The sequence below is a fragment of the Pleurodeles waltl genome, chromosome 6 (genome assembly GCF_031143425.1).
Source record: "Pleurodeles waltl isolate 20211129_DDA chromosome 6, aPleWal1.hap1.20221129, whole genome shotgun sequence".
Lineage (NCBI taxonomy): Eukaryota > Metazoa > Chordata > Amphibia > Caudata > Salamandridae > Pleurodeles > Pleurodeles waltl.
In genome coordinates this window covers 551,172,344-551,196,814 of record NC_090445.1, presented here as the reverse complement: position 1 = coordinate 551,196,814, position 24,471 = coordinate 551,172,344, and positions in this window count along the sequence as shown.

Below are 24,471 nucleotides of genomic sequence, written 5' to 3'. Positions count from 1 at the left end.
GTGTTTACGTTGTGTTACTGTTTGTGTGTGTTGCACAAATACTTTACAAATTGCCTCTTAAGTTAAGCCTGCCTGCTCTGTGCCAAGCTACTAGAGGGTGAGCACAGGTTAATTTAGGGTGTGTAATTGACTTACCCTGATTAGGATCATGGTCCCTACTTGGGCAGGGTACATACCTCTGCCAACTAGAGACCCAATTTCTAACAGGGGCCAATGGGAATCCTTTTTTGCGGACACCTTGGTCTAGCGACCCTGCTTGCGTAGAATGTATCCTCTAAAGACTTTGGTGCCTGTAGGCTGTCTGTGATCTTCCAAGGAGTAACGCATGCTAAGGGCACCTCAAAGTGGATGTACACCTGATGTATTTCATTGATTTATTGAAAACAAGACGAAAAGGATGACCTCTTCTGTATTTTATTCAATTGACTCGCAAGAATGTTATGCTTCTTGGAAGAATCAATGTTTCAGAGGCATGACGTTAGGAAATCATGATAGAGCCAGATTTTCACCCTCTCAAATGGGATACTGCCCATTGTTCAGGCCACTTTTATGATGTCCTGCTTCTGTTTGAAATGATGAGGGCTATCGGGAGAGCTAAAAGGTGGCACCACTTCATGTGCCCTCTTCAATTTACTGTCTTATTCAATTGACTGTCTAAGTAGTCAGTACCTCTGGCGGGGTGTGTCTGGACAATTTTTAAACATGCCCTTCCAAGTTCTTCTTCTTCACCAGCAGGCACAGCCCTGATTCTAATGTTGGATCGCCTGGATGTGTTTCCAAAAAATTTAAGGTGGCACTATTAGTCTATGTTCTGATCTTTGAGCTCTAGGACTTCTTGCCTGAATGTTTTTAGTTCAACCTCTTTGATGTCCCAGGAGTCTTCCCTAGTAGATACGCAGCTCCTCAGACCCATCATTTCATGTCTCAGTTTTCTAAGGTTCTTAGATAAATCTTTACTCAGGAATGAAAAATTATCTCCTAATTTGCTGATGAGTGTTTCCATGAAGCGTGGAGTGGGAGGGGAATCAGAGAGATCCTGAGTTATGCCCTGCATGGATTGTGTATGGGCTTTGTTCGGGTCTGGTTTGGGACTCATGGCAGAATCCTGCTGCTTCGCTGCTGATTTAGAAAGCTAGTGTTTCAGAGTGTGTATCTTGTGTTTTTTTTAAGTGCCATTTGCCTAGTGGTTTTTAATGGAACAAAACAGTGTACTGTTGAGTCAGCCTGTGGGGCATGTCCTTTGGTCTTTCACATGTGGTATTGCCTTGGTTGTGTCACACCGCACAGGAGATCCAGGTGCGGGTTGACCATCAAAATGTCAGTGAACTGAGACCATTCTGACCCAGGTGGTCTGCAAATGGTCGAATTAGGTTTTACTACCTTTCATTGCTTTGTGAGGATCACTGTATGCTGCATGGATTTAGGTGAGCCACTGAAGTGTTGCATGTGGATTCCCCAAATCATGGCTGCTGTTCCTTCAGGACACACATGCTGCTCAACACACTCTAAGTTTATAGATGCCAAGTGTGGCCATGATCCCCCGGGGTCACTGGGGGATCATGCTTGTTTGTGTCAAGGGTGTGATTTTCACTTTTAATGCTGCGTACAGCCTAAAATGTGCATCTCCATGGGTTGCCTGCACATAGAGCTGGCCCAGGGCGAATCCAACCTCAAGCTGCAGGGCCTGACCTCCCCCAAATCAGCAACTGTTCTGAGAATGCATTCACACATTTCTTAAATTCCCAGATCAAGAAGGGTCCTTGATGATGTGGGCGTGCTGCTTGTTGCATCACGGGGATGAAATTCACCTCTAGGTCACTGCTGCTTCCACTTGCCAGTGTTGGCTCTTGTTGGCTTTTGTGTGTGGAGACTGGGGCCCTGGTAGAACACCTTCTAGCCATTGGGGCTGAGCTATCCATATCCTTGTTGGTCATCTAAGGCATGTCACTCACTTATCTTCTGACGCTACTGCTCAAAGCCACAGCTGCACCAGGAGCTGGTGCATGGCGCCACCATGTTGATTCACTGTTCAGTGCAGCTGATTCAGCTCAGTGCCCAAATGGGGGTCCAGAAGGGAGCAGTCCAACTCTGAGCCTGATGGTTCAACCTCTGCCTTGCTTCTTTCTCTTCCTTGGTCTCTGGCTGCCTAGGGACAGCTGCTGTATGGAATCGAGCATGGAAAAGAGAAGAAGTGCTCCTATCCCGCAGCCATCTTGGCCATACCTCCTTGCTGTCTATAACTCATTTATTATCTCTTATATTTCTTTTGGCTTCAGTAAATTTCACTGCCTTTAAATTGCTAATCTTTCTTTACTCTCTCATCATTCTCCTCTCCTCATCATTTCCTTTTTGCTTATTACTTTCTGTGGCTATTTTCCTTTTTAGAGCCTGATTACAAGTCAATCACTGTATTCAGACCTGTGCGAAAACTCCTGTTTATGCACGGGTCAGAATTATGGGTTGGTAGGTATTGAACGCATCCGATAATTATTGAATGTGATAAATATCAGCAGGTCAAATGTGCACAAATTTAGCGGGGGAAAAGCATACAGTGTTTACCATATCATGCAGTTTTTGGTGCATTAAACACCAATATCTGCATGTTATTTTCCACAGACTCATAAGAGGTGATATTTATCGCACTCAATTATCAGGTACAATAAATGACATCTATGGTGAAATCAGGCCCTTAATGTTCCCTGTTTCTGGATTCCATCTAGTTGTCAGGGTGATTAATTTTTTAGTGCAAACGGGGGGGCATATACTTGAAAAACATAGATACCTCTGCTAAAATAGTACAGTTTTCTTGTTTAAATATATATATATATATATATATATATATATATATATAGCATTTGACGTTCCTCAGGACTCAGGCAATCTTAATAGCTGTCCCTTCCACTTTTTAGTCTCTAAAGAGCTTGTTTGCTGTTACAATCATCCATCTGGTACAGCCACAGCCCTCCAGAACTGTGGCAGGACGTTTAGCTCTACCAAAGCCTCTACCATTCTTCTGACCACGTCACCTCTGGCTCACATCCATCACTCTGAGGGGGTCATTCTGACCCCGGCCGGCGGGGGTAGCCGCCGGCCTGGCTGGGACCGCCAGAAGACCGTACCGCGGTCAAAAGACCGCGGCGGTCATTCTGGGTTTCCCACTGGGCTGGCGGGCGACCGCTAAAAGGCCGCCAGCCAGCCCAGTGGGAAACACCCTTCCACGATGAAGCCGGCTCCGAATGGAGCCGGCGGAGTGGAAGGTGTGCGACGGGTGCAGTAGCACCCGTCGCGAATTTCAGTGCCTGCTGAGCAGACACTGAAATTCAAAGTGGGGCCCTCTTATGGGGGCCCCTGCAGTGCCCATGCCATTGGCATGGGCACTGCAGGGGCCCCCAGGGGCCCCACGACACCCCTCACCGCCATCCTGTTCCTGGCGGTCGAAACCGCCAGGAACAGGATGGCGATGAGGGGGTCGGAATCACCATGGCGGCGCAGCAAGCTGCGCCGCCATGGAGGATTCCCATGGGCAGCGGAAAGTCGGCGGTACACCGCCGACTTTCCGTTTCTGCCCGCGGCTGTACCACCGCGGTCAGAATGCCCTGCGGAGCACCGCCAGCCTGTTGGCGGTGCTCCCGCCGACCCCGGCCCCCGGCGGTCATGACCCCCTTAGTGTCCTTGGTCTTCCTGCCAGCCCGTCCTTTTGCTTGTAAGGTGGCATTCCACTCTCCAGTTCTAACTGCTACCTACATGAAAGACTCCTGATCTCTGTGAAGAGCCTTCTTCTTTGTGTCAGAGTCTTTCATGTTCCATCTTCTTTCCACCTCTTTCTAATAAGGTGTCCTGAGATTTTCCTCTGTTTTTATCACTATGCGTCTGTTTTATTACTCCCATAGTCTTTCTTCTCTATTCCTTCTTCTTTTCCTATCCCAAATTGACCTTGGTGTCTTTCTTATTTTTCAGGTCATCAAAGGCATGACAGCAAGAAGGGAGTGTTGCAACATCAGAAGTAAGTTCAATATTCCAAATGCCACACTTATTTATAAAATGACACAAAAGTGATTAGCATTTGCGGGGGCAGGACTATCCCCTGCATAGTGAACAAACATGTAACCCTGCAATGAGTGTCCATCTTGCATATGTAACTGCTCCTAACTTTTATTTTATATATGGTGTCATGCTAATTTAGTATGTAAACAGAGGCCTACACCTGTCCTCAGTAATGTAAGGTCTAGAAAGTATTCTTCAACCCTAAGGTGCAGAATAAAGCCTGCTTTTATAGTGGGAATTGGACTATTGTCCATGCCCTGGGTGCATCACATAAAGAGGTGCTTATCATATTTTGTGACCAGACATTTTTCAGTGTGTTAGTGAGCTGCACGCCGATTAGTTCTTCTTCCATAAAGTCCCAATGTTATGTGAAACCCAGAACCTTGTACTGGCATCCAATGTGTCTTTTTTTACATAGCTCTTAATTTATGTTCATTTTATTAAACAGAATTTCCAGTTACATTGCCAGATATTGTGATCAGCATTAGTCATCCATACATTACTTATCCTTGTTGTCTGTGCCTTTGTGGAGCATGAGCTTTGACACATTATAACATTGCAACATGTAGTGTGTATTTCTCTCACTGTACTGTGTGTTTTGTGTTTTGACCTTTTTGTCATCAATGGGGAAATTCATCAGATTTAGTTTGAATCACTAGAAGCAGAGTGCTCCATTCAGTAGTGATTGTCCCTTGTTCTGTCTAGCTATATATGCCCGTTATGATGTAGATTTCTGCTGTGGTCAATTTGATCATCTCCCAGAGCCAGGGTGTCTGTGCCTTCCAGTGCAGCTCTTTATTTTGTATCCCGAAAAGCAGGGCCAGATCTTTAAATTTAGGTGTGTGCTTGGCTTTCACTGGCCTTGAACATCACCCCGACAGACACATCACCATAGTGGGAGGTATTGGGAGTCTAGTTAAGTCTGTTAAGAAGCCCAGGAGAGGTCGACCAGTAAGTGTGTTTATGGGGTCAGTTCCATACCATGTGAAAGAAATCCGCTAGTGAAACCTGACATATGGGGCATTGCAACAGGAGTCCTGGGTGGACACTGGTGAGTTATGTGGGTGAGGTATAAGTGCAGTGCAAATAATTGAGTTGTGTGTATTTGAAACAGAGGTTTCGGTTAACTGTTTTTGTGCATTCAAATATGCACCTCAAGTATTTTTCAGAGATGGCCTCTCCTATTGTTTGGTCTAATTTATCTTTCAGAGTATTTGTAGTCACATAGGGGGTCATTCCGACCCTGGGTTGGAGGATGCACCGCCAACAGGCTGGCGGTGCATCAAGGGCAATTCTGACCGCGGCAGGGGCCCCCTAACAGGGCCCCACATTGATTTTCAGTGTCTGCCTAGCAGACACTGAAAATCGCGACGGGTGCAACTGCACCCGTCGCACACCAGCAACTCCGCCGGCTCCATTCAGAGCCGGCTTCCTCGTTGCTGGTGCTTTCCCGCTGGGCGGGCGGGCGGCCTTTTGGCAGTCGCCCGCCAGCCCAGCGGGAAAGTCAGAATGACCGCCGCGGTCTTTTGACCGCGGTACGGTCTTCTGGCGGTTCCCGCCAGGCGGGCGGCTTCCGCCGCCGGCGTGGGTCAGAATGACCCCCATAGTATGTAGGGGCCAGGGTGTGATGAATATCTGTCACTGCCTTACATTGTGTCAGAACTATGGTCAGGGCCTCCATCTTTGTTGGTTCCCCATGCCCTTTCCCCATGTATCATTGCTCACTTATTTCAGTGCTTGGTATTTCAAGGATTGACCTATATGCAGGCCAAACCCTTCTACTATCTTATTGAATACAAGAACATTAATATCTTCATAGAAGTCGCCCATAGTGTTAATTCCGCCCTGACCCAACCATTTGTGGCATCATTTCAGTAAGAGTTACTCGGTTGAGTTTCACCCACAGTGCCAGGTCTGTGGAGTAGGGACATCCCATTCCCAATATCTTAGAATATTTGCCCTAGCAGGTTTCAGTGGCCCGTAGTGCCTGTGGAGAAGGATGTCTGGACACACTTCTAGAGTATAGCATCTGAAGAAAGTTTCTGATTTTAGAATATGCCAGATCTTCTTTAACGGTCTCTCTCTTCTGCAATCCACCTCACCTACCACACTAATTGGGTGGCTATACTGTATAGTAGGTCTCCAACAGACGCATTACTTTATCTATTTCAACACGTTGATCCTGGGTACCCCATAATAATTCAGCAAGTGCAGGGATAGGGACTTGAAAAATATGAGAGTTGAGGCAGAACAATACTTTTTATAATAGCCACTCGTCAATGAGGAGAAGATGGGAAATGCTGCCAGAGCAGAAGGGCCTATCATACAATGTTGCCATATTTATCTAGATTGCCATCTCTCAGATCATGATCAGTGTGGTAAATCGGGAGTCCTAGATCTCTGAAAGTGGTAGGTTCCCACCTCCTCTGAGAAATATTGGGCAGTCAAGTGGTGCATGTTCTTAAGCTGGAATAAACAGGATTTCTCACAGTTAACCTTGAGCCCCAATAATTCGCTGAATTGTGTCCGTAACAATTTTAATTGGGGTAGAGTGTGCTCCTGGTCTCTCATAAACAGCAACACATCATCTGCGTACCATTCCACTGGGTGGTCTCTGTCTCATATTTAAATTTCCCATATCAAGCCTCTGGCATGAAGCAAACATGCCAAGGTTTTGGGAGTCAGAAGAAACCATATGAGAGAAAGGGGGCATCTCCATTAGGTCCCCTTGTGCAGCAGCCACCTTTCTGATAATGCTTTCCCAATGCATATCTGTGCTAGGGGTTCAAAGTAAAAGAGGAGTGTCCACTTTAGGATCCCCATGGTGCTCACCACTTCAAAAAAGTATGGCCTCAGTGGAGTGTCAATACTTAAAGAAACCACTGATGGGGCTGCTGGCTGGTTCTAAAGCATGTCTATAATATGCATATTTCAGCCGATGTTAACATGTAGGTTATGATCCAGGACAAATCTGCATGATCCAGGTATGTAGCATCTCATTGCAACCGATTCTGTAGACAACGTAGATAACTGCAACATTTCATGCAGATTCATGAAAGAACATCTAAGGTATCAGAAAACGAAAATGTTTTTTGTATCCCTGTGATTACTATCTCCACCACTAGATGGAGTTGCATAAAATTCAAAAATCAAGACCAAGGTAAACATTGTGTCTTCCAAGAATTGTGCAGCTTTCTGAAACCTAACCAAAGTGATGAACCAACCACTCATTTTTTCCTCCTTTAACTTTTTCGCCCCACGTGGATCTGCATGAAGTTTGAGATTCCTTATGTGGACTTGTTAACAGTTTGACAAATGTCATACAGATTCAGAAAGCACAAGAAATGGCTAAACATGCAAGTTGTTCCCCAAATTTCACGTGGATGTGTCCAAGGATGCCACAGTTATTAGTAGAACAAAACACAAGAGATTAAGATACATCATTTACCATACAACAATAGCTATTCTAATTACAAATTACAATGTACAATAATGCCTTGTCAGCTCGTAACGGAGTGGAGTCCTAAACACTTTTAAAAGTAAAAAGAATGAGCAGTTCAAGTTCTTTTGTATCATTGTCTCTTCCTCAGAATAATGGAATCCTAGAGGTTGGCTTCATAATTCTTTTACAGAAGACTTCATGCTATTTATTTGGTTCATTTAATATCTATTGCTCCTTTAATGCTTCATCCAGAAACCAGCGGCAGCCACTGCAAATCTCAAGGAGGGATGGGGGTTAGGAAGGGTAAGGGGATGGGGGAAATAATTAAATATATATATATTTTTTTTATCTTACCTGTTCCTGCTGCCACCGGAGCCAGGTGACTTGTTCCTCTGCTCTCCTGATGGTGTCCCAGTAGTCCTTAGGACACCAGCACACGCTCCTTGCGCAAATCCAGCACTGCTCTCATGCTATACCTGGATTCTGTGCTGTTTCCCTACCGGGCTGGAGAAACCTAAGTGCACATGTCAGTTTGGCCAGCTGAAAATGGCCAGCCAAACTGATATGCGTACTCAAGTGCACTCCACTCCGTTACTCCTCCTCCTCCCTCCGATGGCCCGGCCCCACCCCTCTCTACACATGCTGGTTCAGCCATCAGCTGAAACATCAAATGATAATAAAATATCATTTTATTTTTCAGCTGCTGACTCTTAGACAGTAGGGTGACGCTCCTTCGCCATTGCGCAGGAGCCGCCCCTGCCAGAAACTGTGTTTTTAAAGTGTGCACCGCTAGTGTGCCACCTGCAGATTTAGCTTTTCTCAAATGAACACCTCTTGTTTTACTGTCACAAACTTTGCTTTAAAGATAATTTAAACTGGCATTTGTGACTAGCAGCTCAGGGGGAGAATTATTCATGAAGAAGTTCAGGATGTGCCTTTGGTCTTTTTTATGAGGCCAGGGTGAACAGCCTTCACCGGCCCAGGATCTCGAGGGGCTGCAGGACTTCATTTGGTTCAGATAAGTTTGGTCAATGAGCCTTCTCTCACCAGGGAATTGAAGGCAAGCTTCTGAATGCCTGGGTGCAATATATATAGAATCATGTCTAAAATAGCAGCCGATGTAGCAATGCAAGTTCTCACAGGATTTCAGGTTTTTCGTTAAACTCGCACGAACTCGCAGGAACAGGTTGGAGTTTGATGGGTGAGTGTAGTGGATTGCATAGACGGCTGAGTCTGGACGTGTGTGCGAGTGTCTGAATTAGAATGTGAGAGTGTTAGAGTTCATGTGTGGGAGTCTGAGTCTGGAAGCAAGGATGCCATGACAGTGGGTGCATGCTTCTGATACTCGGTCCAAGGGAGCCTGGGAGTCCAATTCTCAGTGAAAGGGTGACTGGATGAGTGCATGAATGCCCTTAGTGGAAGCAGTGGTCCTAACACAGGTTTGGCGACGTTGTAGATAGCCGTGCTGGGATGACAGGGAAATGTTAGGAATATCAGATATGGGAGGGGAGAAGACAGTTACAGACCATTGCCAGCGAGCAGCACTCTTCTACTGTGACAGTAATACTCTGTAACTGTGTTTATAGCTGCAGGAGAAACTGACACAGAGAGGGAAGAAGGGAAACATCAAATTATTCACTGAATCAAGCAAATTTAAACACGTGATCAATGGGGTAACTACAGATTCCACAATCAAATTCCGTCACTGGAGGAATATCGTTCAATGTATTTGTGGCAGAAATAGCTTTTACGATTAGGCTAAAGAAAGAGCAGCATTGGTTTCTGCAGCAGTATCTTCGTTTGCATATTAGCTTTTACATGTGCTTACAGTGGTTGATAATGCCATTCAGTAATTTTTCTATCAGGACAACCAAAGAAAAGCATGGCCAAGCAAAAGAACAAGGGAAAGAGATAGGACAACGCCAGCATCAGCACCATCAACACAGAGGTGTGCTTGCTTTTGGTGTGTCTTGTTTATTTTTTATTTTTTACAACAATTAATCTCACTTCTGTTTTATATTATGTGGACAAATATATCTATATGTCTATGTATTTTTATTAACCTTCTAAATATCTTTTTTCCTATTTTTTTTTATCTGTATTGGTGTCTGTGAACCCTCCTTGTCTTTCATATTCCATTCTTTCTATTCAGCATATTCCCTCCTATCTTTTTTCCGTTTCCGTTTCACCCTTTTACTTATTGTGGCAACCCCTTCCTTTACCCTCTTTTAGTTTTCTCCTCTCCCTTCCTGTTCTCTTTTTCCTTTTTATTTGCTTTCCTAATGCTTTCCTAGCAATTCCTTCCATTTTTATTATTTGATTGCATTGATTTGTGGATTATTACAATTTATTTAAACTGTAGAACTAAACGTTTCAAAGAGACACTTTGGTTAGCACTAACTTCATATTCTTTAGGTAGTAGGTTTACTTTTTACATGTGCAGTTCCTGCACTTGGTATTCTAGGGCAACCCAAGAGGAGAACCACAGGAGGAATCAGGAAGAATCAGGAAATCACTGGTGGGGCAAGTGGTAAGTCAAGTTCCTTTCTTAACAACTGCTGCTGTCCTTAACATATTTCATCCTTATCCCTAAGGTTACTGTTGGAGGTGGGTGAAATACTTCTAAAGCAGCAATCCAAATTATTGCTAGGGTGGAACACAAGCAAACCCAAAAGTAACCTGTGCTCAACCCTTTTGTAGCTTGGCACAAAGGCAGTCAGGCTTAACTTATGCTGTGCTTCAAACAGTAATAACATGGAAACACAACACAAGAAAAATCCCCCAAAATAGTGTGAAATGTAATAAATTATTTGAGACTAAAACAACAAAAATCCAATCCGTAGAACTGAAGATATGCAATGTTAAAGATTTCAGTTAAGTAAAGCAACTAAAAGCCCAAAGCCCCAATCGCAGGTATCTGGTTGTGTGACATCGGGTAAAAATCACAAGTTCAGGCTGACCGTGATAGAGCACGGGCCACATACAGGGAACAGGTTAGTCCCTGTGAGGTTGTTGGTGGATTTGGGTGTGGTCATGCAACAGCCACAATCCCTTGCTGACTAAGTCACAAAAAGTCATTAAATGAACCTGTGCTTAATATGGTATACCACAGGTAGCATTTAATTTACAAACCCTGGGTGTTAGAAATGGGGTTTTTGGTTGGCGGTCAGGTTACCCTCTGTCCAAGCAAGAACCCTCACTCTAGTCAGGGTAAATCACACACAATCCAAATTGTCCTGTGCCCACCCTCTGGTAGCTTGGCACGAGCAGTCAGGCTTAACTTAGGAGACAATGTGGAAAACATTTGTGCAATAAATCATACAATAACATAATATAGCACCACAAAAATACAGCACACAGTGTTTAGAAAAATATATAATCTGGGTATTTGCAGGTCAAAACAATCAAAGATGCAATATGAATTTGTAAAGATATCACTAAAAAGTGATATCAAGGGGGTCATTCTGACCCCGGCGGTCTTAGACCGCCGGGGCCAGGGTCGGCGGGAGCACCGCCGACAGGCCGGCGGTGCCCCGCAGGGCATTCTGACCGCGGCGGTAAAGCCGCGGTCAGACCGGCAACACTGGCGGTCTCCTGCCAGTGTACCGCCGCCCTTCGGAATCCTCCAAGGCGGCGCAGCTAGCTGCGCCGCCGAGGGGATTCCGACCCCCCCTACCGCCATCCAGTTCCCGGCAGTCCGCCTGCCGGGAACCGGATGGCGGTAGGGGGGGTCGCGGGGCCCCTGGGGGCCCCTGCAGTGCCCATGCCCCTGGCATGGGCACTGCAGGGGCCCCCGTAAGAGGGCCCCTAAAAGTATTTCACTGTCTGCTTGGCAGACAGTGAAATACGCGACGGGTGCAACAGCACCCGTCGCACCTTCCCAGTCCGCCAGCTCGATTACGAGCCGGCATCCTCGTGGGAAGGGAGTTTTTCCCTGGGCTGGCGGGCGGTCTTTTGGCGACCGCCCGCCAACCCAGGGAAAAACTCAGAATACCCTCCGCGGTCTACTGACCGCGGTGCGGTATTTCGGAGGGGGGAACTCTGGCGGGCGGCCTCCGCCGCCCGCCAGAGTTAGAATGACCCCCCAAGTGTCTTAAGTCTTTAAAAAGTAAACCAAGTCTCTTTCAAGCACAAAGTACCTGGTTTGGAGTGGAAAATCTCCGCAGAGGGCCGTAGAAGAGGAGATGCATGGAAAAATGGTGTGTGCGTCGGTTGCGCCCCTTCACACACAGACTTGCGTCGTTATTTTTCACGCGGGGAGACGTGCGTCGTTCTACGGGAGGAAAAATGGTGTGTGCGTCGGTTGCGCCCCTTCACACACGGACTTGCGTCATTATTTTTCACTCGGGGAAGACGTGCGTCATTTTCCGGCACGCGGGCCGACTCCTTCTATGGTTTGCGGGATTACCAGATGTCCCAGGGTCTGTGCGTGGATTCCTCGGCTTGTTATCCGGCTGCACGTCGTTCCGGGAGGCTGTGCGTGGAATTTTCTTTCTCACGGCAGGCGTCGCGTCGATTTCCTCTCTGGAAGTCGGGCGGCGTTGTCCATGCGAAGCCGTGCGTCGAAGTTCCGGTCGCCCCGTAGGCGTTGCGTAGTGCAGCGTCGGCGTGCAGCGATTTTCTCAGCACAGAGCAAGTTGTGCGTTGAATTTTTTGGCGCACGAGGAGTCCAAATGAAAAAGAGAAGTCTTTTTGGTCCTGAGACTTCAGGGAACAGGAGGCAAGCTCTATCCAAGCCCTTGGAGAGCACTTTTGCAGCCAGACAAGAGTTCAGCAAGGCAGCAGGCCAACAGCAAGGCAGCAGTCCTTTGTAGAAAGCAGACAGGTGAGTCCTTTGAGCAGCCAGGCAATTCTTCTTGGCAGGATGCAGGTTCTGGTTCAGGTTTCTTCTCCAGCAAGTGTCTGATGAGGTAGGGCAGAGGCCCTGTTTTATACTAAAAAGTTGGGGTGACTTCAAAGAGTGGCTAAGAAATGCGCCAGGTCCCCTTTCAGTTCAATCCTGTCTGCCAGGGTCCCAGTAGGGGGTGTGGCAGTCCTTTGTGTGAGGGCAGGCCCTCCACCCTCCCAGCCTAGGAAGACCCATTCAAAATGCAGATGTATGCAAGTGAGGCTGAGTACCCTGTGTTTGGGGTGTGTCTGAGTGAATGCACAAGGAGCTGTCAACTAAACCTAGCCAGACGTGGATTGTAAGGCACAGAAAGATTTAAGTGCAAAGACATGCTCAGTTTCTAAAAGTGGCATTTCTAGAATAGTAATATTAAATCCGACTTCACCAGTCAGCAGGATTTTGTATTACCATTCTGGCCATACTAAATATGACCTTCCTGCTCCTTTCAGATCAGCAGCTGCCACTTCAACAATGTATGAGGGCAGCCCCAATGTTAGCCTATGAAGGGAGCAGGCCTCACAGTAGTGTAAAAACGAATTTAGGAGTTTTACACTACCAGGACAAATAAACTACACAGGTACATGTCCTGCCTTTTATCCACACAGCACCCTGCTCTAGGGGTTACCTAGGGCACACATTAGGGGTGACTTATATGTAGAAAAAGGGGAGTTTTAGGCTTGGCAAGTACTTTTAAATGCCAAGTCGAAGTGGCAGTGAAACTGCACACACAAGCCTGCAATGGCAGGCCTGAGACAAGGTTAAGGGGCTACTGAAGTGGGTGGCACAACCAGTGCTGCAGGCCCACTAGTAGCATTTAATCCACAGGCCCTAGGCACATATATTGCACTCTACTAGGGTCTTACAGGTATATTAAATAGCCAATCATGGATAAACCAATCAACAGTACAATTTACTCAGAGAGCATATGCACTTTAGCACTGGTTAGCAGTGGTAAAGTGCCCAGAGTTCAAAAGCCAACAACAACAGGTCAGAAAAAATAGGAGGAAGGAGGCAAAAGGTTTGGGGATGACCCTGTCAAAAAAGCCAGGTCCAACACTGGGTATATGGTATACCACACTACAAGAGACGTACAAGGAAATCAGATATGCCAATCAGGTACATGTCAATTAAACCACGATTACAGGAGTGAGCACAATCACTTTAGCGCTGGTTATCAGTGGTAAAGTGCACAGAGTACTAAGGCCAACAAAAATTCAGCAAAAAGTGGGGGGTAAAGGGCAAAGGGTTTGGGGGTGACCTTGCGAGAGGGCCAGGTCCCACAGTCCAGCTGGAAGAGTTACCTGCAAAAGATGAAATTGAAGAGTGAAGGGAATCTTGAGGAGCAAGGAGAGCATCGTGGATGGTTGTTGACGTAGCAGGAAGATCAGGCTGGGTGTCATGGACGGCTGTTGCTGCAGCACAAAGATCCTATTAGCCAGTGTGAATGGTTGTTGGTGGAGCTTTGCATTTGCAGTCACTATGGGCTGTCGATGCTTTAGCAGGAAGTGCATATTTCAAGTTGCTGGTCGTTGCTGGTGTTCATTAGGGCATGAAGAATCAGGTTCACTATAGCTTTGTGCTGGCGAGAGCCACAGGTGGCAAGATTTTGGCCCACACCAGCCTGTTCACGATTACAAGAAGCCAAAAACTTAAGGTTTTCTCCTTTTCTTGGAGAGGGAGCTTAACTGATGCTGCCCCAAGGGTCTGGGACCTGAGGGACATCTTTGGGGGAATCAGGAACCCACTCCAGTAGAGGCCAGCAGGGCTCAAGCAGGTCCAGTTGCAGGTCCAGGAAGCAGGTAAGCTGGGAATATGCAGGGAGGCCTCTGTAGCTTGTTATGTCCCTATAGTTCAGAAGTGGAGGTCAGTCAGCTAACCCTTGGAGTCACTTTAGCCTGGGATGAAGGATACAAGTCTAGTTTTCCTTCTCAGCAAGCAGGGCAGCAGGCATCAGTGCAGCAGAGTAGCAGAACAACAGAATAGAAGCCCTTCTGGCAGCAAAGCAGCACAGCAGTCTTTCTGACAATTACATTCCTAGAACATGCTTGAATGACAAAGACTAAAAATATTGCAGGTGAATTGGTGTCCACTGCCATTTGCTATTACCCTGTAGAAATAATTCATTCTCCTCTAGGTTAAGATACATGTAGATGAAAGTGGAAGTGAGAGAAATGATTTGCACCATAACAGATCATTCTTTGTTATCAATGCTTTTTCACAAAACATACATACATTTTTCTTCATGTCAAATATGAATGGTTCAATAATTAAAAGTCTAAGTGGAAGATCAAGGTAGAACTATATTATCCCATCCCACCCTGTTCCCTCATTGAATAGTTAGTTTTATTTTGCATTTCCTGACATCTCCATAGCCAGTGTGTTAATAAGTTAATCAAATGTCTAAACTGCATGGTGTTTCATTTTGAAAAGCTTAATACACTGTTTCTAACAGACTTTAATGCATGTTTTCTTCTGTATAATGTACAGATTGTAAAGGAGTTGGAGACTGAAATAGTTTCAACCTTTACTATGGGATATCATTTACTTACTCAAGGTTATCATTGTGATGACGAGGCTTAGTCAGATTTTGCAGATGAAAGAGAAAATATTTTGGATCCAGATAAATGACTTGGGTTTTGTAGCACAAGACCTCACAGAGAATGTTGTTAATAACATATCTATTGTAAATAAGGATGAAATGCATTTTTCTAAAGAGCATGAAATTCAAGAAGTCTATTTTTTTTATTTAAAGGTTCATGACACACTGTGCAAGCTGTCCTGCTTATCATGTGGTTTGCGGTTAGATTTATAATTTCTGATGAGGCAGTAGGGGTACTGGACCTGATATGCTTCATTTTACCAGTGACTAATAAACTGATTAAACTGTTATTCAAACATAAGATGTTTATATAAAAGTACATCACTATTCCTAAGAAAACACATTACTGTTCGTTTTGGTATGGAGGTATCAGCAGTAATGCAAAGATATGCAGTAATACCCACTATCCAAAAGATCTTACGGAACCTAGTGCTCTTGCTTTTTTGTCTAACATTCCACAACTGAACAATTAAATACTGTGTTAAGGAGGAGAGATGTTATGGAGAAAGCTCAAACACACAGATATGAAAACTACAAACAGAAAATAAATTCTGTAATGGGTGAAGTTTTTGATGGAATTGCATATAAAAACTGTGTTGCTCAGTGGATATTAAGAAATAAAAATATTATCTCTTTTGTACTGAACACAATTGGAATGAATATTTGTAAGTGTAAAAGCAGCAAACTAAGTATGTAGCCTGTGTATTTGATGATTATTGAGTTCTTCATAACAAAACTCAAAGCAAAAGAAAAAATGCTTTTCTATGGAATTTGGATTGGGCAAAGAAAGCCATATATGTGGACATATCTAAACCCTTTAACTGAGGAATTAAGACTGTTGGAAACTGGAGTTATGTTCACAGATCTTAGAGGCTCTTCATTTGTATGTTGTGCAGCACTACTTTTATGCACATGTGATCTACCAGCTGGCTGTTTAGTGACCAACACTAAGCATTTCAGTGGGAATTTTAGCTGGTGGTCCTGTTTACAGCCAGAGATGACTTCAAGATTGATGATGATCCTAAAATGCCACCACAAACAACAGAAAATATCCATAATGATGTAATGAAACTTTAGCTAAAATACAATGGGATAAACATGAATAATCAGTTCATGAAGTTAAAGGCCCTTTCCGGGTTTCTATATCTTACCCTTTTTCCATTTATTAATAGATTTAGTTTAAATTATATGCAATGCGTCCGTACTGATGTGATGAAATGAATGCTCACATTTTGATTCGGGAAGCAATACTAGAAGTCATGCTTTTCAGAAAACCCTTACAGAAATATTGTCAGCAAGAGATTATTGGATATCACCCCCCCCCCACTTAACATATCAAGACCGCCTCGTACCCTTGAAGATGTCCATTTGTAGAAATCCTTTATATACTGAATTTTTTGCTCTGCTGGGTAATTTCTGTACTAGCTGATGTATTACCAGATCAGTTATTTGTACTTTTTTTTACTATGTTTTTTCCTCTTGGGAAAAGGAATCTATTTACCCAGTAAAGAAAGTCTAACATTTCCAGAAATCAACCTATCAGAGACTTACGTCCTCACCTTTGTCAAATTTTTTGAACAACTGTCTGATCAGCGGTTCCCAATCAGTTAGTTCATCTTTCAGTCGTACGCCATAATGGGCCATTCTTTTCAAATAACTGTTAATTTTGTAGACCTAAATTACTATATAGTGTCCCCTATCTTAGGATCACAAAATGTAGAAATGCAAATTCTAAATACTGTGATATTAATTCAGATAATACCATTACTAAAAACAACATATAACATTGATGGGAGACAGAAATTATAATGAATAGACTTATGGATCCATCGATATGTGTGGAAAGATTGGAAATAATGGATAACTGCTTTCAAATAGGGACATTGGCTACCAACATTTTAACAAAAGATGAATTCCTAGCAGCTCAACAATGAGTTAATGTATACTTTGAAAGGAAAGTATCATCGTATGATAAAATTAGTTTAAGGAAGGGTTATTGCTATGTGTATGCAACAGACTATAACAGATTTGTTTGATGGAACAAAGAACAATAAAATATTTAGAACATTCAGAGATGTAGTTTGGAAGAGTGTTAAATGCTAACAAGGTTAAGTAATAAAACTCACAACATTTGGCACTATTAAATCTGATGCATTGTATAAAAACATATAGACCAGTGACTCCAATGCCCATCCAGTTAACCCAAGTTGGAACCAGGTGATAGCAGTGTATATTTCAGAAATAGTATGAGGTTGCTGCTTTGTCGATACTGGGAAGTCATCATTTGTATGTGAATTCCCAAATCACTATGAGAGAGATTAGTGGATGCTATTCCATTTGCAGTTACCAACAGAAGATATGGGAGCCAGTTTCCCCTCATAGAAGATTGAACTACATTTTCTGATTTGTAATTCAGTACATGGCTCTCTGGATCTTTGCAATTCTTCCACTGCACGTTGTTTCAATGAACTTGATTAAAAAAGAAAATGCACTTTAGTTAAGTAATCGTTATCGCCTAGCCTTGCAATTCTTTCAACATCATAAGGTCTTGATTCAGAGTGCCCTTGTGATACACTGCATTAAAATCCACACGCCCAGATCTTTATAGAGTCTTTTCCATAGTTAAATTTTGGCTGGTTTGAAAACTTATCTGGGGCATGTGACTTATTCCATTTTGTAATTACTAGAAAATGTTAACTCTAGCTCACTTGTAAGTACGACCCTTTCAGTCCCCCCATGCAAACAAGTAATTACCAGGATATCCATAACTGAGGCCTATGAGTATACTTTTACAATATTATTGTGTAAGTACTTGTTAAATGATGTTTGAATGCTAGCTTTTACCTCCTATATCCTTAGGGAATTCACGTTGTTGTGTGTGGTCATCAACATCCGATTTATTCTTAACTGCATTATATTTCTGCTAACCAGTTTGTTTAAAAGCTTTTCATAAAAATTGACATAATAAGGTGGGCTCTTTTGCATCTCAGTCGCTATTTGATAAAATAGTTCCTTGTGTTATGGGTAAAAGCTCTGTATACTTTTTACTTATTGCACATTTACTACACAAGATACTAAATCACACAAATGGCAAATACCCCATTTTCTTACGTAAGCATTCCATCATTTTTCAAATTACATAAAGTTAAATCACAGCTGCAGGTGCCTTCATAATAAATACTGATGCATTAGTTTGGGTAATGTGAAAAAGCGCAAAATGAAAGCAGTTTTGTGCACTTGGTACCTGCATGACTAAAATTCTCTTGCAAGGGAAAGTCATGTTGAGTTCCTTGAATGTTTTGGGTATCACAGATGGGAATTCACCAAAAGGCCCATAAAGTGATGGACTGTATAACACTTTCACACTTAATACATAGTACGTTTATTAATTGTGGGCGTTGTGAGCAAAGAAAGTAGACGTATTGTGGTTCTTGCACACCTTCACTTGCTATACATACTCAGCATGACTATTGTGTATTTGGGAAGTGTCAAAAAGTGTGCTTGCTTATGTGTTAATATTGTGATGTTATATGTGTACCCTAGCCATACCACTCAGTTTAGCTTTAATAGTTTGGACAAAATGCTTTGCACATACGTCTTTTTACATATATCGATAATGAACAAAAAATAAATAAAAAGGTTGGTATTCGTGCCAATCTCTGCATACTAAATGACGATTGCAAGAAGGTAAGTGCATGCAAGTCATCGTTATTGATTCTGCATGCTAAATGAACACTTTGAATGGAAGATTGTGATTAGTAGTCTGTTAATAGTTTTAACTGCGAAGTAGTATTCAAATTGTTAATATTCAATAAATGTTAACCATTGTAAATGAAGACTAGAAGATTAGAAATAAGTATCTGCTTAGTATTTTGTTAGTGTACAAGAAGTATGACACACATTTTAGTAATCTTCATACACCAGTCTTCACAAAAACAATATTACTGAATTCTAAAAATGGCATAAAGTAGTGTCCGAATGCTATAAAAAGACAAGTTAAACACTAAGGGCTAGATTTATAAACCCTAGGGCCTCCTTGTTCCACATTATCATCATTTATTTTATGCTCATGTGGCTCAACGAGGCAAAAATTTCAGCACCATAGTTACAAAGAGCGCAATGCATGCATTGCTCCACTTTGCTATCCTGTGCACCACATTATGTCTGCGCCAGGCATAATGTATGTAAGGGGGATTCCGGCATTAGGAGGCCCACAAAAATGGTGCAATTAAATCTACAAGATTTATTTGGACCATTTTTGGTGTCATTTTTAACGTCTGCTCAATGTAGGTATTAAAAGGACATGCCCACTGAAATCAATGGGCCTCCTTGCACTTTTCTGCACTAGTGTCCACATTTTTGACGCTATTGCAACAAAGCGCCACAATAGCATCTAAAATGTTGACGCAATTGGTCTAATGTATGCCATGGCGAGCCGTATAGCAACTACGGCGCAGCCATGATGTTTTTAGGTGGCGGTGAGGAGAGTGCACAAGAAACTGACGCATCAGTGCTGATGAGCCAGACTCTTGTAAATCTGGGCCTAAATGTAGCATTCAACTTTGGGAAGAGCTACCCCATCCATTACCAAACCTTCACTGAGTCTAAAATCGATATAGCCTTGCACCCACTCACCCCATAATCCCAGAAACAATACTTTGAACTGAAAGGAAATTAGGGAGAAGGAGTGGTGTGGGTTTGGAGTCAGGTAGGGCAACAGGAGGATCACTGCAAATATTATGTGATAATAGCTGTCCAAAATTCTTGCAGCCATGTTAATTAAATTAAACATAATGCATGAAACATCAAATAAATTGTGCTGCATACATTAATACACCAAATTTTTCTGTGGAAGAATAGGTTTGTAAATCTAATTTTTTTTAACCAACCACAGGCAAGCTTGGTTGTCATGTATGAATTTTAGCCAGTGGTCTCTCAGTCCATTTCTTGGTCGACCCAAGATGGTGTTTATCTCACAAACGTAGCCTTAGATGGAGTCTGGGCACACACTGAAAAGCAAAATGAATTTTGCACACAATACTCTGGGCTGGAAAATTTCTTAGGGTTAACTTAGACCATTGTATTTAGAAGTGTGTATTGGTAACTGGGTGTAGTGAACATAATGGGCCTGATTACGACTTAGACTGAGGGGATTACTCCGTCCCAAGTGTGACGGATATGCCGCCCGCCAAATTACGAGTCCATTATATCCTATGGAACTCGTACGGAGGGCGGGATATCTGTCACATTTGGTATGGAGTAATCCCCTCCACTGAAGTCGTGATCAGGCCCTAAATCTTATTACTGAGCTGTCAACCTCATAGTTGTTAATAAACGGCTGTTGAAGCACAGAGAGGGTCTGACTATCCATCTTAAGAATGAAATTTTCACACAGCTGTTGAAGGTTCTCCTTAGTGCCTCAGGACACATTAATTTTAACATTAGGCCCATAGCATTAAGCCCATAGCCTGTACCTTTTTTATATGGATAAGTTTTTATTCATATCATATTTTTTTAGCACAACCAGCTTTTAAGTTGTTGTTTTTATATTTTAATCAGTTGCTTCATTCTAAGAAGACATAGTTGTCCGTGCTGCACATTTAATCAGCCCTTTAATTGTATTTCACTTTGTGCCCTGTTCAAAGATGTCATGTTCAATACAATTCTAACTCGTATTGCCCCACCAGGAGCTGCGGAGCCACTCCCCTTTTCTCAGACATATTATCATGCCAGTCCTGTTCCTAGAACACTGCATGATTTATTATATAAAGACCATGTACGGGGCAGAGAAATTCCAGTCATGGCTGTCCTGCGATGCACACCATTTCATTCACAGCTTTGCAGATCCTGGTGCTGACTCTTCAGCCAACCAGCAGGATTGCTACACAGACAACAGGCAGATGCTTGCCAGCCTTTGCAGGTATGCGGTTGGGGTCCTTCTCTTAGACCAGGATAGGCAGGAGGGTTACCACTACTATGCTCTCAGATTTTAGATATAGGGTGTAGGTAGCAATCATTTAGGTTTTCATGATCACACAAAGATGGTGAGGCTGTTTATATCTTTACACTAATCTTAATGATAACTGATATCAGCCCATGCTCTTTAAAACAGGATATAATTGCTTCAATAAATGCATTGAAATCCATCTTGCATCTCTTGTTCTGCTTTAGCATGTGTGAGTCTTTTGTAACTGAGTGGAAGGGGAATGATCTATTCACCACGAATTCCCTGAGGAGTGTCATGTTTAGGTTACCACAAATCACCTTCGCTTTCTAGGTGTATGTCAGGCACTCCAGGCTAGCCAGAAATCAGGCAGATAGTTTTCAAAGAGCATGGGACTGACTCAGCCACCCATAGGCGGTGGTGCTACCACTCTAAAATACGCAATCCTATTACCATAATAGGAACCGCATGACACAGCTGATGCATATTGTACATGGTGAGCAGATTCTTGAAGATATTTTCCTTACTCCTGGTGTAGGGCTCTGAGAATGATTGGATTGGGGATAGGAGGAAACAATGTGAGAGTATGCAAACACATTCATGCAGTGGGTTTTACAATTTATTGTTTTTGCTTTTCGCTTTAGACCTACCTGCTATTCCCCCTGGAGGCCAGGAAAAAGGCCCATGGCATAAGTCCTGGCAGGAAGGAGCACTTTGTGAGGTAGCACTTTGTCTGTCCCCCAAGCAAGTCAAAGCAATTGTGGCAGACATCCAGCAATTGTAGCAGCTGTTGCCTTTGTGCCCCTGAGGAGGAGGACACAAAGGCAGCAGCTCCAAGCATCTCTCAGTCAGCACGTCATTAAGACCACCATGGCTGATGAAGCTGATACACACCATGCTTACTACCCCCACAACAGCCAGCTATAGCCCCCACGTCCACTGGGGTCCTCCTCCAGAATTTTCCAAAGACTCTGGTTAAGGAGCAGGAGTAAATAAATGAAAGAGTGGGTCTATTACAGGTGGTGTGAGTTCAGAAAGAGATGGTCTAGCTTTGTGATTTGTTTCGGGTATGAAGGTCAGTTGAGGATATATGTATGAGAAACGTTGGTTGAGAGGTATTTCAGTTTTGTTCTTTTAGGTTTTAGATAGGGGTTGGTTAAGTTGCAAATTTGGTGTGTGGGTTTGAGTTGGGGAAGTGGTAGTTTAGTTTTGTATTGTCTTTAAGGTTTGAGAAGGGGGTGAGTGTTGTGGATAGGAGCTTGTTTTCCCAATAAATGTCTTTTACAATCTCTTCCTTTATTAGTTTATTGGTTTGCTTGACTGTTAGCTAATCTATAACATCGATAGTAAACCAGAGAAGGTAAACCTGCCTACCAACAGAGACCTACACCTGGTCCATCACAAAGAACAAAACAATTCCATCATCCTTTCTACCTCCATCTTCATAAGCTCACTTGCTAAGGCACCCCACAAAGCAGGTCTCAACCCTCTTGCAATTTATGTCAGAAATCTGACTCAGTGTGCATCCCCCTCTTCATGAATTGTCACTTTGATCCTCTTCTGCTAGTAGTAACTGTGTACTGCCACCCCTATGAAGTCAATACTATGTAGTTTTAGACATACACTAGATTGTTTACTACACCACTTCACCTGAACCTAAACCTCTCTCCTCCTCTTATCAACAGGGATAGTGGTCAGTGCTCCAAGTACCTGTGAGCAGCCATTGTTGTCTGGCTTTCTTCTGGCCAAAGGGCTAATTAGCCACCCTATCAAGCCCAAAGAGGGAAGACACCTAAGAAAACAAGGTTTCTAGTAAGCCAGCATGAATCAACACAGTATTCCTGTTACTGAGTCTTTTACTAAATCAGGAGCCATTCATTATTCTAGCAGAGAGCAGTCCAAATATTAAATAAAGCAAAGTTATATGTTAAATTCAAAGTATGGACAATTATATATCAGCATGCTAGTTACATTTTTTTGGCAAATGAATTATTTGTAAGGTGCATATTACAAAAATAAAAATATACACTATTCTGCAACTGACCATTTCCAGCATCAGGATATCCCATAGACAGGGTTGGGAAAAGTGTGGGTTACTTAGAATTGTTCTCTTCCCATTGGGGATTAGCATTGTTTATACCATATTCACCCCACCAAATATGAGATCTTCTGATGGTGAAAATAGATTACAGAATAGTAGATTTTACAACTGGTGAAAGAGGCTTAGGAGATCAATCGATAGATGGTTAGTAGGAATAAGAGACTCCATTGGGCACAGATCATCTGTCATGGAAGGAAGAAGGTAGTTAAGCTAACACAATTCAAGGGATCTTTAGCACCCAACAAGCAAGTTTGTTACCTAGCTGCAAAGCAAAATAAGGAGAACGCAGACAATTCAAACATATTTATAATATGGAAAAGTGATACTGAATAGAATTGTTGCAGCTCCATTCAGGCAGTATTGACATTGAGGGAAGAGATGTACCATAGACCAGAAGTGATATGGAAGTTGCTTGTGGAAGAGGCTAGTACTCTACCTCCCCAAAGACCACAATGCTCACAGAAACAACTTCAGCAATGCCACAACACATCGCCGAATGGATGAGATACAACTGCCTGAAACTGAACACCTTCTAGATTCATGTACCCTGATAGACTAACCACCCAAAGATTAAAAAAAAACAAGTTTAGCTGTGCTCACCATGTTTGCCACATTAGTCACTATAAGGTGGAGTTACAATGGGTCAGAACGTCCTGCAGGAGGGCTTATACAGTGACATTATTAGTTCATTGAATGCTACTCAAGCACTTCTAAGCTTTAGAGAAAAGGCTAAAGTGCATGCAAATTCTCCAACAGGCAACCAGTGACGTGAGCACAATTGTTTTGATACAATGGGCTAAACAGAGCACTCACGTATATTCTCCATCTGTGTTGGCTTTGACAACAAATCCAATCCTGAAATCCGTGGGTTCAAACCATTCATAGACTTTGGTATTGAACTCTTTCAGGACAGGATGCGAGCAACAACAATGCACCCACTCCATGCTGATAATCACCTTGAAAAGCATCAGTATTAGTGGCACTAGTAATGGCTGTTCGTTAACCACCTTGAAGGAACCCTATGTGCAGTGATACACTCATAGTCTGTAATTTGACAACTGGTCTCTGTGTTTGTAGTGAGATGGGTGAGCTGTATGTCATTATTCTCTATTGTTTTAGCAACCAATTCCTAGCACCTCACAATGTAGCTGGTGTACAGCGATAGTAGAAATAGATTTGGCTCGGAAACTTCCATTTTGGCCCCTTGAAAGTCCCAAAATAGGTGAACTAATATCTGCAATTAAATAATGGTTCCCTTTAATAATAAACATTAGGTCTTGTCTTAAAGTCAAAAAGTCCACCAGCATACAAAATAAATTAATGGAAAAAGTGATGTTTTCAAAAGTGATGATTTAAAAATTATGAAAAAACCCATGTCACAAAGAATTCTTCAATAAGTTTTTAAAGGTTATATGCCATAACTAGTCCTTAACTGCCGTTTACAGTTTAAACA